The sequence below is a fragment of the Azolla caroliniana genome, unplaced genomic scaffold (assembly GCF_043228905.1).
Source record: "Azolla caroliniana isolate FFs.n. ecotype wild unplaced genomic scaffold, voAzoCaro1.0.p SCAF_9, whole genome shotgun sequence".
Lineage (NCBI taxonomy): Eukaryota > Viridiplantae > Streptophyta > Polypodiopsida > Salviniales > Salviniaceae > Azolla > Azolla caroliniana.
This window is the reverse complement of record NW_028230444.1, coordinates 14,889,320-14,905,777: the sequence shown is the minus strand read 5'-3', so window position 1 is coordinate 14,905,777 and position 16,458 is coordinate 14,889,320.

Genomic DNA, 16,458 nt, shown 5'->3' with positions numbered 1-16,458 from the left:
TTCTTTGTAATCGGTTCCTACTGAGCCATTGTCACCGTTTCTTGCCTTAATTCCGGTTTTGCCTCCATCCGGGGTTCTACCACCACTGAGCTGGTCATCGAGGTGTTGTCCCGCCTTGGACCCACTCCTTCCCCCTACTGCTCTGTGTCGTGTTTTCTTGGCCAACGCTGGAGGGTTTCGACTGGTTCTTCTTCGGCCTCTTCCTCCATGGTTTCATGGTGCACCCTCCGAACCAGATCGTCTGGTTCCTTGTCCTATCGACGCAACGCGATTTTCATGGCCTTGGCCGACTTTTCCTCCGACACCACTTTCTCCACCGACTTCTTCTCGCTCCACTGCTCCGTTTCCTTTTGCAACGAGCCCCCCTTTGTCCAACCGGGGGTGTGCTTGGCCATGAGTTGTTGCCACTTGGATGGTTTGTTCAGCGTTGCATCTGTCGATCGACCCTGCTTCTTTGTTTTAATGGCCAGTGGTTGGGTACTCAGCGGGGTAAGCCATTGCGTTATCGCAGTCCACACCTTCTTCCCCTCCACAACCGATTGAATAGTAGCCCGTAAGGAATCTGCCACTATAACCGGCTAGTCCACCTTGACGCCTTCATACGTTGCGATAATAAAATCGGCTCTATTTTTAGGCATAGCGCCCGGGCAAGGATGCACAAATCCGTATTTGATTAACACCCGTGCTACCTCCCCGAATAGAGGGTCCTCTCCGCCTTGTGTGCGGTATGCTTTGCTGGCTATGGAGTACTCACCAAAGTACTCCGTTAGTGTCTCAGTGGAGGGGTTCTCTATGGAGTAGAGGCCTCCTACCAATAGGTCAATAAGGGCCTGCACCATGCCCTCCGTGATCTCCTCGAGGTCAATTTGTAATGCTACCTTCTCTAGCTCTTCATGTGGTGGCACCGCTGATATCCGGAGGAATCCCTCCAATCCGTTTCTGTTGAGCCAATCTTTCGTCACGTCGAATAGAGCCATTGGTTGCTCTGGTGGAGTTCCTTGCCGCTGGTACTCGCCTGTGCTCTTTTGAAAACCTGTAAATGCCTCTCCTCTCTGAATGCTTTGTTCTCACGAAATGAGTGCCAAACATTTCTGCGCATCCTGGTTCAACTGCTCTAGAGGCAGTCCGGTGCTCGGGAACTGTTGAATATTAGTAAGCCACTTATCTTCTACGATGACAATCTCGTCCACTATATTTTCCCCGGTTACCCTAAAGAGTTGTTGTGCATCTGAAAACTCGTCCCGGACTCCGTCACCTGCTTCATTGGATTCGAACCGGCTCAAATAGTCTGCTACCGCATGTTGCACTCCCGTTCGGTGGTGTATTTCAAATTCAAATTCCTGTAGCAACAATGTCCATCGTGCTAGCTTGCCAGTTAAGGATGCTTTTGAGACCAAGTAAAGTAGCACCGAATGATCCACATGAAATGAAAATTTTTGTCCTAGTAGGTAATGGTGAAACTTTGTTACGCTATTAACCATCCCCAAGGCTTCTCTCTCTGTCGTGGAGTAGTTCCGTTCGGCCTTTGAGAGCTTCCGACTGGCGTAGTACACTGGCCGGTACCACCTTGGTTTAGTGAGCTGCATGAGGACGCTCCCGATCGCTATATCCTACGCGTCCACGAACACATGAAATTCCTTGGTCCAATCCGGACGTTGCACCACTGGCGCCTGTGACAACATCACTTTCAACGCGTGGTATGCCCTATCCTCCAGCTCCATCCATTGGAATGGGGTACGGTGTACGACCGCATGTAAAGGTGTGGCAAAGTCGGCCAAATCCGGAGCATCCGGCTATGCCACCGTATCTATCCTAAAAACTGGCTCAGAGCTTTGGCATTTGCCAGAGGTGGTGCTTCCAAAATAGCTTTTACTTTATCCGGATCTACTGCAATGTCGTCACGATATGTCCTAATAATGTCCCACTTGTCACTCCAAAGACACATTTTTCCGGATTCAGGCTCAGGCAGAGATCTCGACATTTCTCGAGACATAATCAGAGATGGGCCAGGTGTTTAACCTTTCGGGTATAGAACGCAAAATCATCCAGGAACACCTGCATAAATGTTGGTATGAATTCCCCGAATATCTCCATAATGATGCGTTGGAATGTTACTGGTGTCGTCTTTAGCCCGAACATCATAACCACCGTGACGAATACTCCCCATTCTGTAACGAATGTTGTCTTCTCCTGGTCTGCCAGGTGCATCTGAATTTGATTGTAGCCACTAAATCCATCAAGGAAGTTGTATATCTCATGCCTGGCCACTGCATCCAGAACCCCATCCGTAAATGGGAGTGGGAACGCATCTGTTACTATCGTGGCATTTAGTTTCCAGTAATCAACAGAGACTCGGATTTTCCCATTCTTCTTGGGTACCACCACAATCGGATTGAGCCATGTTGCCTACTTCACTGGTTGGATAAAACCGACTCGAAGTAATTTATCAATTTCCTCTTTTACCTTGGCCGCATAATTCGAATTCATCCGGTAGCGCCTTTGTGCTACCGTTTTCGCGTCCTTGCTAAGGTGAATCTAGTGCTAGTATAACTGAGAATCCAATCCTCACATGTCTTCATACGAACATGCGAATACATCCCGGAATTCTTTTAGTAATTCTACCATTGCTAGCTTTTCCGCAGGTGGCATTTCTTTTGCCACGTGTACCGGTTTCGATTCTTCCCCAATTCCCAAGTTCACTTCCTCTAGCTATGACGCTTTCACTCATTGGGACTGTTAGGAATTCGGTCCCTCCGGATGGGATCTGGATGAGAACCGAAGGAGCCATATCGGACGAGTCTGGATGAAGGAACCGGATCCGGAAGGGTTCCGGATGAGACCCGGAAACCGGATCAAGTGAATCCGGATGGATCCGGTGCAAACCGGATTGAAGGACATATGTGTAAATATGTTTCATGGTTAGCCTATTGAGGTTATATTTGTAAATAGCCCAAAATTCATATAAGTATAAATATGACTTAGGGCAATCACTTTATGTGGAATATGGTGTTGTTGTATATTGTTATAAACAAAGAGGCAGAGAGATAGAGAGAGAGAGAGAGAGAGAGCCCAGATGGATGTAGCTCAGTTGGTAAGGTTGCCCAATGGAGACCAGGTGGTCATGGGTTCAACCCCTACATTCCACAGTGGCATCTAGTGAATTAAGAGATATATAAGAAGTATATAATAGAGAGGTGAGGAAGTTGGGTTTCAAAACCAGAACGCAGTGCTTGTAGTGTTAACAGCTTACCACTAGGGTAAGGTAATTACGATAAAAATAAATAAAGAGAGAGAGAGAGAGAGAGAGATACAGAACTAGTTTTCTGTTGTAACCGCCGGTTTGGCGAAGACATAGAGCTCGAGGTCGTTGCCTCTGAGTCTCACATTGTATTCCTCCTCTCATAGTGATAGTTGGAGTCGGTGGGCTCCCGTGGTTTTTCCCATTTAGGGTTTTCCACATTAACATCCTATGTCATCTCTGTTTTAGTTTGTTCTCTTCTATTCCTTGTTGAAGACTCGGTTGTGGCCGAGCGTTATTTCCGCTCAAACTAGTATCAGAGCTTACAAGGGAATGGAAGAATCATTCGACGGCATGTTCAAGCTCCACCGGCTCCAACTACCTAGTGTGGAAGTCGAAGATGAGGGACGTGCTCGTGGTAAAAGATCTCTAGCTACCGGTATAGTTCGGGGACAAGAAACCAGACAAGATCGATGCCACAACATGGGAGGTGATGCACATGAAGACAACGGTGTACATCTGATGCTTCATCAACATGAGCCTATATAACAACTTCAATGAAGAAAGTAAAGCTCATATGCTCTAGGAGAAAATCGGCACCATGCTGGAGAGTAAAAACATTGTAAATCGGGTTTCGATATTCCGGAAGTTAGTGAGACTCCGGTACCAAGACAGATCCAACATGGCATAGCACATGAATGCATTTCAGGGGCTCATAAATCAAAAAAGTTCGCTCTAAGTACCTCTAGCCCACAAGGTACTTGCATTTCTCCTGCTCGGTTCCCTCCCAAATAGTTGGGAGACGCTAGTTGGCACTTTGGGCAACACCGGGCCGGAAGGAAAGCAATTGTCCCTAGCAAGGGTAAAATCAAGCTTGCTAGATGAAGCAGCTCGCCGAAAGGACTAGGAATCCGGTACTGATCCGAAGGCCTTGGTCACGGAAGATGACCATAACCGGGGGAGAAGACGGTACCGGAGTCCCCCGAACCGGGAAAACTCGGGGACAAGGTCGAAGTCAAGGGGGAGGCCAGGGCACTTCCAGAGAAACTGTCAGAATTTCTGGAAAGAGAATGGAACCGATAGTGCCGATTCGAAGAAGGGTTCGGACCTCCAAACCGGAAAGGCTCAGATCGGAAGGGAACATCGGCAATCACGACAAGTGAAGAAGAATTGTTGCTCATTGATGAAGAGAGAGAGAGAGAGAGAAAAGATAGAGAAGAGAAGAGGAAGAAAAAAGAATACTTCAATATACCATCAAGAAAACAATACAATACTCTTATACTCCAAGAGTAACAACCCCAAATAAGTACTGCAATATGCTATTACTAAAATAATCTTTCCGTCTTCTTCTACTAATCGTCTTCTCACTTATTCTAATCTTCTTCTTCTTCCTCCCTTCTTCTTGTAGATATTCTATTCTTCCTTCCTTCGTAACTATTCTATTCCCCCCTCGTCTCCCCAATTGCTAAGAATACCCTCATACTTATAGGTTTTTAGTTGCATTATTCTTGCTTTTTCTTTTCTTTTCTTTTACATATCCTCGAGTTTGTGTGGTGCGTTTTTTCATATCATTATTTCTGTTTTGTCATCCAAATTTGTCATACAAGAAAGCTCTCTTTGTCAGCTTTCTTATGAATATTTTCTTTTGAAATTTGGATAAGAGATGAAGAAGTTATGAGCTTTTTTCTCTACCTTGCTTTTTCTTTTTTTCTTCTTTTTCTACTTTTGAAAAACGCCTCTAACTTTATTTCTCTTCAATTTCATTTATCTTTTAACTCTTGGACCTTTCATATTGTGCTTTATTCTTCTATACCTTCGCATCCAATGTATTTGTCACGGTCTTTTCCTATGAGCAAAAATCGACTCCACATTTAGCCCTCCTTGCTTTTTGGTGAACCATTTATGGTGAACCCTAAGCTACTAATAAAACCAAAAATTCTCCTTCCTCTTATTCATGGCTATAGACAAAGAAGGAGAGAATAAATAAAACAAATTATGTGAGTAAAACCCCCGCTAGTCGGTAGGAAAAACCTCACACTCCTAGACACACACCCACACACACATTGACAATTGCCATCGCCATCTTTCTCCTTGTCAACACAAAGAAAGAGGTTACCACAATTACTATGTCTTTGTCAACTCTCCAAACACGAGTAGGGTCATGTGATACATAGCTCTTGAGAGAAGTAAGCATGTCAACATATGAATAAACCTTTTGAGCGAGCGAACCTTTTGCACAAACACCTTCAAAGCTTTGAGACTTGTCGGAGTTGTCACCTTTTGAATTACTTTGATCTTTGATTCCACATGAATTCCTTCTTGGCACATGACATTCTCCACACTACCTTGTTTTTTATGTTTGACCATTTCATCTATAATCTCATCTCAAAAAGGAAGCAAAAATAGATCTCGTTTGGTTGAATCATTCAAGGGTTGGAAGTTGATGTCTTTCTCCTTTGGAACCACAACAATAGGTGATATACACTTCAAATCCTCCATATGATAAATGAAACTCTCTTGTAACAATGCTTTATGATCTTTCTTTTGCACAACCTTAGATTCTTGAAGAGTTTGGGCAATTGGTACCTTCAACTTGATAAGGTCTTTGAAGCAATCTTCTCCTTTTATCTGTGAAAAGACATTTATGAGTAATTTTGGAAACTTAGAAAGAAAAGAACTAAACCTTAGATGGTCTTATCCTTGGATATAGCTTGAAATCATCTTCTCCAAGGTGATAATGCTTTTCTCTTCAATGACTTCTTCTTCCTCCTTAGACACCATGTGGAATGATTTTTTTTCCCTATCCCACAAAAATTCATCAATTGTTTTGCTTTCCTCTTCTTGCTTGCCATTGTCGATAGATGATTCCTTCTCCTTTATACATTTGATTAGTTGTGGTGGATCCTTTGATGGTGATAAGTTCATGATACTCCAATCATGCATTACAAGTAATTCTCTTGGCTCTTGATCAAATTGTTGTTTAAGAGTTGATGCCCACATAACTTTGTTGCTACTCAATGCAAATCCAAAACACAAATCTTGAACAAACACCTTCATACACTGCAACTTCCTTACATGCATTGATCTCCAAAAGCCAATCTCCAACTATTACTTCCAGGTTACCTTCTTCATCTTGCAACTCCCTTGTGGGTACTTCACCATCAACAACTTTTTCTGTCATATCTTCCATTTCATCTTGCACATATTCATCATCAACCACCACTCATACGCATACGTAACATATGTATCTGAATGTAATACGCAATTGAGGTATTAACCTCGTACGCATTCGACACAAATCACATATTCGACAAATACATGTCAAATGAGGTATTGATCTCATACACATATGTATACGTTTTATACAACCAACCCATTACCACTACAACATCATTGAATCAATATAAAAAAACTCATATTGACGTACATGATTAGATTGGGAGAAGTAAGAATAGAAAAAAAAAGAGTTACCGAAGTTCCTTTGTTGATAGCTATCTTGATCAAGCTCGATCGCCATCTAACAAGAAAAAAAAATTAACAAAAGAAACATTAGAAACATGAGCTCTGATACCAATTGTTAGAGTTATGTTCTAAAGTAAGCATAAGATAAGGATATCAAAAATAGATAGAAAGAAAGGAGAGAGAGAAAAAGAAGGGTGACGATCCACCCAACCACCCCGAGCGGAGAGATCGAGACGGACTCGAGCCTCGATCAGCGTCCCATACCACCGTCGTGGCGTCGAGTCGTACTTGGTGCTGGCACGCTCGCTACAAGAGTTGACCTACCACAAGGACGGAGTCTCAACATAGTCAAGCGATCGTGAAATGAGGGTAGTTAGGCCTCATATTTATAGCAAGACCTAAGGCCCCCAGGCAAGTTCACACTTGGCCTAATGGGTTGTCTCAATCTCGAGGATTAAAAGTAATACTCCCATTCTTTCCACTCTCGTTTGACCCTCACACTTTATCCACATGTATAGAATACTACGGTACATTCTCACCACGGGATATTATATGGTCATGCTCGTAACATGTGGCTATCGCATCAGCATCTCCGAGTCACATTAGCATCTATCGCATTTGTTGGCTCACAATGGGTCTGTTGGCTCGAGATGTCTACACTTTCTAAAGCCTTTGCCCCTTCCATAGTGTCTTGGGTTTCCATCCATCTTGAATTGTGGTTTTTTTTCCTCCTTCGTACATAAACCTTCGATGACTATAACATATTTTATGAATGAATCTGAATAGTACTTCTCCTCACTGGTGTTTCGTTCACCCCAAAATCCATCCATGTCAAGGACTTGTAAGGATTGAGCAGCCATCAATCTGACAATGTTATATATCTGAAAGTAGAAAAGCTCAATTGAAGAATCGTGACATGAAATGTCTTATATTTAAAACAATCGGTGCAAGAAGCCACAAACAACAAAGCTCATAATGAAGTAAAAGATATAGAATCATGCAACTAAGAAAGCTCATATAAGAGAATAGGTTATAAGAAGCCATACACAACATATTGATAAAGATAAAGTTGTAAATCACATGATGAGGAGCTTTTCAATTAACGAATACCATATTGATGATACTAATAGAAGAACCTTCAAACATACTTGAAAGCTCATTCTGAAAGCAATTGAAGAATCGCAACATGAAATGTCTTATATTTAAAACAATCGGTGCAAGAAGCCACAAACGACAAAGCTCATAATGAAGCAAAAGTTATAGAATCATCCAATTTAGAAAGAGCTCATATAAGATAATATGTTCTGAGAAGCCATACATAACATATTGATAAAGATAAAGTTGTAAATCACATGATGAGAAGCTTTTCAATTAACAAAAACCATATTGATGGTACCGATGGAAGAAGCTTCAAACATACAAACATACAAACATACCAATCGAGTTATGATGTGTGGTCTTAAGGTGATTGAATGGCTCCTACACTTACCTTCTTGTCTTGCGATTTTTTAACTGATGAGTTGGGCTCTCCCAACATTGAGAAGTAAGGACCTACCTCCCTATACAATGACCCAATCTTCGTTTGCATAGTGTGCTTGTGCTTGGCAATTATTTTGTTTAAGCATTTTGTCTTGAAATGCACCTTATGCATAGACACCCATATAAGTTTTATTCACATTTATTGACCTCTCGTAGGTGAGCATTTGGTTTGCCACATTGTCTCATATGAGTGTTATATGGAACAAAAGAAACCATGAGCATTATGCAATGTCCATATATATGATCACTTATTAAGTCACTAATATGCCAAATTTCATGAAAAGATCTATCCTTTCTATATAGATCTATTTATTTATATAACATACCCCCTAAACTAATAATGTCTTGAAAGGTCGTGAGCAATAACAACTATTGCATATCCCTTATCATGAATTGTGTTAACCCGAGATCTTTCCAAGCTGTCAATGTAGATGTAAAAGAATATGTGTGCAGAAGCGTATGCGTAAGACACATAATACTCAGTTCGGAAGTATGATAGTTCAGTAAAAACGCAAAAATCACTGAGAAGGAGAGGGAGAGACAAAGACAGAGAGCAGAACGAAAACTATATTAAAAAATAAATCTCTGTATGTTCTCTGTCTATGTACCTCGTGCTCAGTGAGCACCTTTTATACAAGCCCTGACTATTGGGCTAACACAACTACTGATAGTGCTTGACTGCCCATAAATGAGCCTTCTACACTAACTCCCAAAGTTATTCATTACGAGGAATAACGTTCTAACAGTCTCTCAGTTTACGCACTGCTATGACCATGTTGTGCGTACAGTTTTGTGCACCCAGTCTACACACTGGGTTACACACCCAATGTTGAGCTTGTATCTCAATACTCCCCCTCAAGCTCAACTTGAGGTTTCATCCGCTCTTCCGAATCTTCGCTCCGGCTTCTCCTGGCTTTACGCCTCGCTCGTGCTCCTCGACCCATTCGATTTCGTGCGCCTTGACCCTTTCGGTCGGCTTGTCTACTCGTGTGGCCCTTCTCAGCTCCCTTGTTGTCGCGGTATTGGCACCTCTTCCACTGCCCTTTCCTCCACTCGGCCCTTAGTTGATTCGGCATGTTCGAATTGAACATTTCGATTGAATCGGTCACTACCAACTCATTTCTGCTCATGTCCGAATTGGCTGTCTCCAATTCGTCTTCAGTCTTCAAGCCCTTGACAACGTCAGACCACGTCTTGGTATTAGCCTTTACGCCCTTCTTGGTTGTATCTCCCCCTTGTCCGGCTACGAATTCTTCATCCGATTCGGCATCGCGGTCACTACCGCTCCTTTCACATTCACGCTCCTATTGTCTCCCCCTCAAGTTCGGCGTGTCGAGGTGACGCAAACCCAACTCACCCGATGTTGGGAGATAGGTCCCTCCGGATGGGGAGGGAGAAGAACAGTGCCGACGAACAAACTCGGCCGAGGCCGAAACGGTACGAGGAGTACCCGGCTACGGAGAGCCGGATGATACAGGCCCAGTGTGAACCGGATGAGTAGTACCCGGCTACGGAGAGCCGGATGATACAGGTCCGGTGTGAACCGGATGAGTAGTACCCGGCTACGGAGAGCCGGATGGTGCAGGCCCGGTATGAACCGGAGGAAGAGACATATTCGTGAATATGTTTCTGAGAGCCCATCGAGGCTATATTTGTAAATAGCCGAAAAGTCATATTAGTATAAATATGACTTAGGGCAAACTTTTAGTATCTGTTGTTGTCATTTTCTTGTTGGTGCAAGAAGAAGAGAGAGTGTGTAACTGTACAAAGAGAGAGAGAGAGACGAGGTCGTTGCCTCTGTAGTAACCGCCGCCTGTGGCGAAGATCGTGAGTCCGAGGTCGTTGCCTCCGCGAACTCATTGTTTTGTACATTCCTACATAGTGACAGTTTGCAGCCTGTGGGCTGCCGTGGTTTTTCCCCTAGTTTGGGGTTTTCCACGTAAACCTCTTGTGTATCTTCCTCTCCTTTGTGTCGTGTTCAATTTCCCGTTTTCTGTGTATCATTCTAAGCTCGGTTGTGGCCGAGCGTTGCGCATAAGGAACGTTGGGTTTCTGACACCCGAGAAATGCCGCAACTTGTCGAGACCAAGGGGTTTGGTGAAGATGTCAGTAATCTGTCGACCTGTGGGAACATATGCTAGTTGCCGGTCCATGTCGACCTTGCGGAACGAACAACAAAGAGTCCGATCTAGACGTCGTAAACCCCATTCTACACAACTGTTGCGTAATCTTCGCATTCCAAGCTCGGGGGCTTGTTTAAGTCCGTATAACACCTTCTTCAATCGGCAGATTGCTGAAGTGTTCTATTCGGATAGAAATCCGGGCGGTTGTACCATGTACACTTGTTCCTCAAGATCCCCTTATAGGAACGCATTACATCCATCTGATGTAAGTGCCACCCCTTCACCGCTTCTACGGCTTGTAGAACACACACCATGGTCATCTTCGCGACCAACGTGAACGTCTCGTCGTAATCTATGTCGTGCTTCTGCGCGTAGCCTTTTGCAACCAAACGGGCCTTATATCGGTTGACCGAGCCGTCAATGTTGTATTTCACCTTAAACACCCATCTGCATTGGATTGGCTTTACACCTTTAGGTGTGTCAACCATGTCCCAAGTCTTGTTGTCCGTTAAAGCGCGCATCTCTTCCTCCATCGCAGCACGCCAATTTGCGTCTTTCGCCACTTCTGCATACCTCTCTGGCTCGCGCACTTCTGCCACTCGTGTCATGTACGCGTAATGGTGCGCCATGTATTTATTGTACCCGTTGTCGCGTTGTTACATGCGTGTGTGGAGAACGAGGTGGGACCACGGGGGTCTCGGACCGAGAAATAACCGAATGAGAAGAGGGGAAGGAAACTACATATGTACGTCACACGTGCACCGACACACAGATTCACGGGAGTTGCAACTAACTCTGAACAATGGAGGCAGAACGAATGTTTATGTGTAAATAAATCAAGGAGTTACAACCGGCAAGCCGGTGAGTGATAGGCTCCGACGCCTGCACACACGCCCACACACATAGAACGCGAGATGGACTCTACCGGAAGCACTCAGGCATTCCGCGGAGCAGAGTCAACCTCCCGAAAACCTGTACAGAATGACTATGGAGAAGACAAACGAGAAGAGCACGGCTTCAGTCCGGCATCACTTCGTCCTCTACAAAACGTGATTTCCCCCCCCCCCCCCCTTCTACAATACCTCTCCCTCTCTTTTATAGCCCAAGGAGGGAGGCCGTTACCACTCGTTACATCATGTTTATTCCCTGTCCTTTCGGACAAGGATACGCCTCGATTTTCTCCTAATGAATGTGTGCTACCTAGGATTTCACCTCACTCGACTTGTACCTATCTGCGTACTATACAACAAAACTTGTGCCCACGTGTAAGGGCCAGTTTACGCACGTTATACCTAGTTTCTGCCTAGGGACGGTTTTCTCCACGACATCCGCCCCCACCTAACCGCGCATCCACTGGTATGCGCCAAAATTAGACTCTTTCCGGAGAAGACTGGCCCACGCTTATCCTTCGTCTTCCGGATCGACATCCGTTCCGAGCCGGTCGTTGTCGCTATCCAAGTCATCCGGGTCCGGTTCAGCCTTGTGCCGCTTTTTGAATGCTTTGATCCTTTTCCCCGCCACCGGTACCGCCAGCCTTGTCCCGTCGAGCTCCCCTATATGGTAGGTCCCATTGTCATTGGCGCTTGTCACCACATAAGGCCCGAACCACCTTCTTGCAAACTTCCGCATTGCCTAGTGTTGGTTGTCGAGGCTGCTGTCATACACTAGAACCCAATCGCCTTCCTCGATCTTCTTCGGTCTCAGTCGGTGAGTCCGGTCGAACCGTCCTTTGTTCTTTACCCTCGCCACCCGTAGCTTCTCCGCGGCTCGGTCCACGTCCTCCGGTCTTCGCTCCAACTGCCGAATCCGTGCCGCCAACAGCTCCTCTCGGCTCATCTCGTTCTTCCAGTCCACCGTGACCCATGAGGAGATTGTCTGCTCCGCTGGCATGATCGGCTTCTGCCCGTACATTAGCTCTGCGGACATGAACTTGGTTACCAAACTGTGCGTAGTTCGGTCCACCCACAACGCATAGGGTAAGAGCCGCAGCCAGTTCCCGACTTGGCCTCCACACGCCCGTACTAACGCTTTGACGATTGGCCCGTGTCTGTGTTCCACCTTCCCGTTAGCCTCCGGATTGTACGTTGTGGTGAGCGAGAGTTTAATCCCTAGCCGGTCAAACAACTCTTCCGCCTCTTGCGCGTCCAATTCTCTGCGGTCGGCCACGATCTTACCTACGCACCCATACTGGCATACCACTTCTTCGATCACAAATCGGCACACGGCCGCGGTCATTTTGTTCTGCAATGCTCGGCCTTCCACCTGGTTCGTCAGGTCCTCCCGAGCCAGCACCAGATACCGCATTTGCCCTACCCCCATCGGCATCGTCACCAGATCCACCATCCACTTGAAGTGGACGATCGGAGGGTAGGTCAGGTGAAGCTTGTCCCGATGTCGGGCTATGGAGTGCACCTGACAACTTTCGCAAGTCATCACAAACCGATGCACGTCCCGGTATAGTCTCGGCCACCAGTACTTCCCCTTCAGTTTCTCGAATGTGGCCCACGTCCCGCGGTGTCCGGCCCAAGGACTCTCGTGGTATGCCATCAACAATTCTTCTTGTTCCTCTTTCCTCGCCACCACTCGGAGCGGGATGTCGTTTCTCTTCTTCAGGTGCTTCCATATGCTCCTGTCCCGTAGGAAGAATCGGTACGCTTTCTTCCAAATCCGGTTGGTCTCTTCCTTTGTCCACGTCGCGTCCGGTGTCATTGTCTTCAGGAACCCACCGATCTGGAGCCACTCCCCATCGTACTTGCTCTTGTCGAATTCGTTAAGTGCCGGAGTGCTCCCCTTCCTTGTTGTTACATAAGCCGCCTCGAAGAAGTTCACGCCGACTTCCTCGTCCTCCGAAACCATGCCATCCTCGTCATCGAACCTCACTCTCGAAAGCATGTCGGCCATGGCATTGTCTTTTTCGGAAATGTGTCGTATTTCCGGATTCAGGGACTTGATGTACGCTATCCACCTGAGCATTGCTAGGTCCAGCATCGCGCATCCGGAAACCATGCTGAGAATCGGCAGGCAGTCCATCTTGATTATCATCTTGGTCCCGATCAGGTAGTCTTTATCAGCCTTGACCGCTGAAACGATACCCCAGAGTTCGCGTTTAACCTGGGCGTATCCTCATTGTCGCTCACTGAGGACTTTCGCACCGAACCGGATGGGGAACCTCGCACCATCATCATCCTCTTGGTTGATCACCCATCCGACCCCGGTCGGACTTGTGTCCACACTCACGTAAATCGGGACTTCCTTGCCGTAAACCGCTTTCCGAAGAGCCGATGCCGCGGCAAGCGCCTCCTTCAGTCTCCGGACCAACTCCATGTGCTCCGTCCTCCATTCGAACCAACGCCCTTTCTTCAATAACCCGTAGAGTGGTTCCGTGACATGCGCGTAGTGCGAAATCCAGATGTGATAGAACGCACATGCCCCCAGGATCCTTCGGACCTCAGTAACCAACCCGCAATCATCCTTCATCGCGGAGATGGCTTCTACCTTCGTCGGGGACAGCTTTCGGCCGTAAGGCCTGCACAGGTGTCCGACTACTAGGATCTCCGGTTGTCCGAAGGCTGATTTTTCTCCGGAGAAGGTGAGCCGCGGGCTCTCGAGTCTATGTAGCACCTTCTCGCAGTCGCGGATGTGATCCGTCACAAACCTCCGGCAACCGTCGGGCCCGATCGACTCGTCCTTGGCCTCCACCGGACATCCTTTGATCGGGATGTCGTCCAAAAATGGCATGGTGATGTCCGGGATGCAGTCCCTCAACACCTTGTTCATCGCATTCACCATGTGCGCCACCAAGTTAGTTCCCCCTTGCGGTAAGGTACACATCCAAACCAGGCCGAGAGGAGTCTGCATCGTCGTGACATCCCTACTCTCTACGGCTAGTTGGAATTGATCGTACCCTGAGTACAGATCACCGACTGAGTAAATTGACCTTCCGGCGAAGGCCTCCGCGAACTCGTCTATGGTCAGTCCGATTCTTGCGTTCCGAATGGTCACCTTGTTGACCGGCTGCAGGTCTCGAATAAAGTGCAACGTGTCGTTCTTCTTTGGCACGGTAAACCACTGATTCGATGGGCACTCGACGGTTCGAGGATGCCCATCTCCACCTTCTGCTTCAGCAGCTCCATCAGCTTCGGGATGTGAGTTCTGGGTATCGGAATCGGTTTGAGATTCCACGGCACATGCGGTACCGTGAAGATCACCATTGGTTCCACAACCGTCGGGTCTACGCACCCGATCTCCTCCGGCAAGAATGTGAAAGCCTTCACGTGCCTCCCGAACATTCTCCGAAACCGGTCCTCTTCCGCCGGCAGTAGAAAGCCACCCCCACCGATCTTGAGCTCCCGTAGCATTATGTCGGTGAACGTGTGTCCAATGCTGGCCGCATCTCGTAAACTTGGGTCTGACGCGACCCCCTTTATCCATAACTCACTGCCCTACGGCAAGGGTGTCGCGATTGGCCTCACCTTCCGATCCACAGTCTTGTACTTCGTATCCACTCGGGTCGTCCGATTCGACTCGAGTCCATTACCGAAGTCGGCGATGACTTCGTACATCTCTTCTGAACATACCAGAATCGTCCGGTCCTCATTAAGGCCTTCCCCGAACACCTCCCGTAACCTCCCTAAGGTGTCGTCGAAAGAGACCGCCTCCACGGCTCCGTTGATTTCCTCTTTAAGGCCGAGGACTCCGCATGCCCGAAGTCGCTCCTCTGCCCGCTTCTTTTCCCGGCCAACTATGACGGCTATCGTACAACCTCCGCTATCGGAGAACCAAAATTTCCTACCTATGGTACAGGTCTTTTTGCCTATAGTACATCTGTGGGGTTTTTCTGGGGTGTCCGGACTATTGCAGCCCCACGCCTTGATAGCCCTCTCTAAAAATCCCCTCGGTTTTTGCCATCGAGGGTCTCGCGGTTACGCTCATGGTTCGGTCTCACCGTCAGGAACTGGACCGAGTGACGCCCATCCTGGCTCTTGACTCGTGCATATGCCGAACCGTTGTCTGGCACCTTTGTCTCCATGCGCGCCGCCGTGATGTACGGTTCTCTGAGTATCACCGGATGCGAGGACGTCTCCTGCACGAAGAAGTGTTGATCGATCTCGACATCGCCGATTTTCACTCGTACATTCGAGTAGGCTCTGTGTAGCCCCTCCATGGCGCGCGTTGCTGCCCATATCTTCCACCCGTGCTTGGTGTTGATCGGCCACTTTCCCTTCTTATAGAAGTCCATGGACATCAAGTTGATCTCCGAACCGTGGTCTACCAACACCACCACCGGCTCCTAGACGTCCCCAATCCGAACAGGGGTTTCCGTAGTGGCCCTAGCCCGATGTAGCCTCGAGTGGTGGCTTTCCGCCAATTCGTCCTCCAGGGCTATGTCTTCTAGGTGCGTCGTTCGCACCTCCACCGGCTTCTCCGGCTCGGGCTCCATCGAAAGCCTTTTCCGCTTCACCAAGTCTACGATGGACTCGTGGAACTCCTTCTTGGCGATACTGAGCACTTCCCTCAGCGACAACTCCACTTTGCTGTCGAGGATCCGTTCCTCCAAGACCTTTCGTAGGTCCGTGGTTCTTTCGATCTCCATGCTCAACCGATAACCGGCCTTCTTGGCCTTGTCCGGTGCGCCAGATGCACCGACATCATTCTGCTTCGGCCCGAACCGGTTCTCATACCGTTGTGAGGGTCCGCCCCCCCCCCCCCCGGTCTTTCCCGCGCGCTTGTCTTCCACCAGAACCTCGTAGTTCTGGCACGTGGCTTCCACAAAGCCCGTCTTCTCTTCGACCAGGTCACTCCACTCGGTTACCTCCCGGATCCGTCTTTTCGCATGGTCCGCTTCCTCTTTCCTCAGCCGTACGCCGACGAGGCCTTCCAGCATCAACGGCCAGAACCTAGAGTCCTTCGTTTTCCGGACTTCATCACTTCCGACCCGGATTCCAGCCGACGCCGAGTAGTGGACGGTCTCCGCGTGGCGAGCCGCTGCTTCTTCCATTAGCCATTTCATACCCCCTCATCCAACATTCAGATCCAGGGCCCTTCGGGTCTCGATAGCGTGCACCCGACCATTCCATAGGTACACCACGTTAGCTC